The sequence below is a fragment of the Protopterus annectens genome, chromosome 2.part1, assembly GCF_019279795.1.
Source record: "Protopterus annectens isolate FY-2018-M chromosome 2.part1, PAN1.0, whole genome shotgun sequence".
NCBI lineage: Eukaryota > Metazoa > Chordata > Ceratodontiformes > Protopteridae > Protopterus > Protopterus annectens.
This window is the reverse complement of record NC_056729.1, coordinates 542,702,494-542,706,400: the sequence shown is the minus strand read 5'-3', so window position 1 is coordinate 542,706,400 and position 3,907 is coordinate 542,702,494. Positions and strand designations below refer to the sequence as shown.

The 3,907-nt window shown below is 49.6% G+C and overlaps 1 non-coding gene across 1 annotated transcript; it reads right to left on the bottom strand.

Annotated features, from left to right (window-relative positions):
* Window positions 1-3,542: 3,542 nt before the first annotated feature.
* LOC122795227 lies at window positions 3,543-3,671 on the bottom strand. Its single transcript, XR_006363814.1, has one exon. It is a non-coding gene; the product is annotated as a small nucleolar RNA ACA64 (small nucleolar RNA).
* Between the last annotated feature and the right edge of the window lie 236 nt (window positions 3,672-3,907).

The following is a 3,907-nucleotide window of genomic DNA, read 5'->3' as shown; positions in this document are numbered from 1 at the left end:
CAATTGGCCGTATCGGAGCCGAAGGATCGGCTCCAAACCCATCAGTAAAGAATGAATGGCAAGACTGAACAATTTCACATCAGGCATTAACAAAGAACATTTTTAAGTGCTCTGTGAAATCTCAAAGCCATATCCAGGCAAGTCTTCTGATGGAAATACCTGTGCTGGCTGCCTTATACACCCTCTCTGTGGCATTAGAGATGAGGTGCATAGATGCATTAGACAAGGATAGCAGGTTAGCCATCTGAGAATCAAGAGTCTTTTTCTGATTTGCAGACAAGGTTCCTGGAAAAGAAGTGGATATCTCCTTGAACAAATCTCTTTGAAAATGGGAAAAGTGTGCCAGGTAGTTAAGCTCTCTCATCAAAAAAGTAGACGAGATATAGACTCACTTCCCAAACCAGTCAAGAGTGTAAAATTCTCTATCTGGTGGGTGGACAGAAGAGCTTTCCTCAGCGAGCTCCTTTTTGGTGGCTGCAGCCACAACCATGGAATCTATTGCCAGAACCTTGCTTCAGTGTGAATAATAATTTGGAGCAACTAAATATTTGTCTAGCTTCTTGGGGATGTATTAAACATTGTCAAGTTCCTTCCACACCAAGGATGACATAAGGTCCACCATGTCATCCGCAGGGTGTACCACCCAAAAATTAGATGGGCCAGAGCCAAAAGTTTTGAGGAAAACTAATTCCTCAGAAGAAGGTGTTTGGGAAGACCAAACCCCTTTCTGACTAAGAAGTTCAAGAATCTCTCTCAACAAGACATCCTCAAGGGAGGATCTGGAGGAACCTTCTCCCTCATCAAATTCAGTATCTGTGGTGGGCGATTCCTCCGGGGAACTTCTTCTATGGGTTACGCAGGACAGGCCTCAGGAAAAAAAGTTATGTTCTTACCATAATGTTCCATCTGTGTTGTTCATTCATTTATTATCGGTTCTGTCCTCGGAACCAATTTGGCCTTATAACACCTATCTATCTATCTACGGTTTATCAAGCACATCCAATCCTCTGCCTGCAGATAGGGCAGAATACACTGAAGGGTAACCATCTGGAATTTTTCCTTGTGTACATACAGGTTCAAGGTGGAAGATCCAGAATTGGTCTTAGGTGCCCTGTTTTCTTTGGCACCAAAAAGAACCTGAGATAGAAGCACGATCCGGATTGGTCTAGACGGATGGGTTGGATGACTTGCTTTCTTAGCGGCTGTTGTATTTCTAGTGCTGCTACCCCTCTTTGTGCTAGTGGAACATCTGGGAGATGTTACGGTGGGGGAGGTGTAGCCATAAACGGGATAGTATAGCCTCTGGATATGATTTGCAACACCCAACGGTCTGTTGTTAAGGACTCTCACTCCATTGGATGTAAGACAAGATGTCTCCAGACTGCCTCAAGAGATAAGCAGTCAAGCAGACCCTCAGGGCTGCTGTGCCGGTCTGTCCGAGAATGTTTCTCAAGACCCGACATTCCTCGGACCCCCTCTGCCTCTCGGCCAGTGTCTATCATATCCCATCTGCCCTTGGGGGAAGATGAGTCCTGAGTGTCCCAGGAGAACTGAGATTTCCAGAACCACATCTTCTTTGCCCCTCGCTGGTTTCTCGAAAAGGGCCTTTAAGGGGTGGAGAAGTGGATTCCGACAGCAGACAGTTTCTTCCCATCCTTCTTACTCTGCACCAGGATCTCGTGTATAGACTTCCCAAACAGGGAAGAACCATCGTAGGAGGCATTGGCAAAAGACACCCTGAAGGGTTCCGAGAAGTTGCATAGCCAAAGCCAGGCATGCTGCCCCATAGCAATGCCGGACCCAGCAGCCCTAGTGGCTTCTTCCGTGGCATGGGAGAGGATACACATGGACGTATTCACGACTTCTTTTAGAGTGGCTATGCGTGCAGAGAACACTTTCTTGCCCTCCACTGACATGGGCTCTAGGGGTGATTCAGAAACTTTTTTGACCAGGTCACACTCTAATCGGATGACATGCACCATATAGTTCAGCACCCTTATGGAAAAGGTTGCTGAAGCATAAACCCACTTCCCCAAATGATCCATAGTCCTTGACTCCCTGTCAGGAGGATGTACCATGGAGCTCCCCTGCATGAGTTCCTTCTTGATGGCAGTTGCCACCAACATAGCATCTAATGGGGACCCCTTACTCCAGCTAGGCTTGTCCAGTGGGGAGCTGAGTACTTTATCTGGTCTTCTTGGAATAGGTTCCACGGTGTCCGGTTACTTCCATCCCCTGGTGGTGACCAGGTCCACAAGTAGATCCGCGGGGGGGGGACATGCGGGAGTTAGATGGACCCATGCCGAATGCCTCCAGGAAAACTGACTCATCTGGGGTTGATTTTTGGGTGGACCACCCACCTCTTTAGAGCAGGAGCTCCATGATGTCTCCAAAGACATCCTCGGGGGGTAATCTGCAGATACTTCCCCTTCCTCCAAGTCAGTGTCATCTGTGAGGGAATCTGGAGATGAGTCCAGGTACTTCCTTTTGCACATTCGCTTGCAAGTCACCTCCTCAGTGGGACTCCCTGGGGAGGACTCGCAAACCTCTTGCTGTTCCCGAGTGGGAACTTCCTAAGGCATATCAAACACAGGCTATCCCTGAGATGACAGAAGAGTTGAAGCCATACCCAGAACTGAGGGAGTCGGGGCAGAATCTGAGGAGGAAATGGTCTGGGGTCTCGACCCACTCGAGAGGACCCTCGCCACCATGTCGAAGGCCGAAAGACAGCGGTTATCCTGGGAAACAAGCAAGGGAGCCGTACTCCTCGGATCCGGCTGGGGAGTCAAAGCTGAGCCCACAGGAGCCAAGATGTCAAGGGGGAGATTGTGGTCCAACAAACTTGGAGCCGACAGAACTCCATCTGATGCCGAGGCTGTGGATCCAAGAGCTCGGATCTGAACTGGTCAGATCCAACACATTCAAGGCAATGGCCAGCATTGAGGTACAAAGAACCATCGGCACCAATGCCCTGACCCTGAGATATCTAGAATCCAAGGACTCCAAAACTGAGGGTCAGATCAGAGAGGGAGTTATGGGGGAGAAAAAAGGTTTGCAAGATCCCGGCGAGAAAGAGGGGGGCTGGCAAGACTCACAACTGGATCTGGGTGTGGATGAATTTCCGCATCATTCTGTCCATCTCTGCCTTTCTCAAACTATGAGTAGAGTGCGATGAAGAAACCACCAACCCCGGCCTGGAGTGCCAGTGAGGAGAGGCTCTGGAATGTGGTCTAGACACCTCCGGATCCAGGGAAAATCTGAGTGAGCAGAGACTGGGGGTATCAGGCCTAGAAGAAGTCATAGCCTTGAGTGGAGGACCTGATGGGACCGAGCAGTCCAGGGATCGCTTCCTGGGTCTATCCTGTTTAGTTTTGTCCTTAGCTTTGTCCCCATTTGCAGGCTTCAAGGCAGGAGGTTGAGTCCCACAGGTTTGGGAAGGGGAAGAAGTAGAAGCGGCCACCGCCATGGCCAGGCTAGAGGTAACGGGGACGGCCGTCCCTGAGAAGGGAAGAAGGCCTTTCATGACCAGTTTAGCCCTTCTATCTTTAAGGGCCCTAGGGTTAAAGCCTGCGCAGATGGAGCAGGCTATGAGGAGATGGCCCGCGCCTAAACACACTATGCACAGAGTCTGGCCATCAGCTGGGGAAAGCTTATGGACACACTCTGTGCACTTCCAAAAGACTATGTGGTATCAGCCATGCCAGGGAAGTAAAGGCCCACACACACACACACACACACACACACACACACACACACACACACACACACACACACACACACACACCACAATTGCACACTCACTCACTAACAAGAAGAGGTAGTGGGAGGTGAAGAGGGAACTACTACACTAAAACTTTATTTTTTTTGAGCCGATGACAAGAAGTGAGGGAGGGGAGGAAGAAAAAGG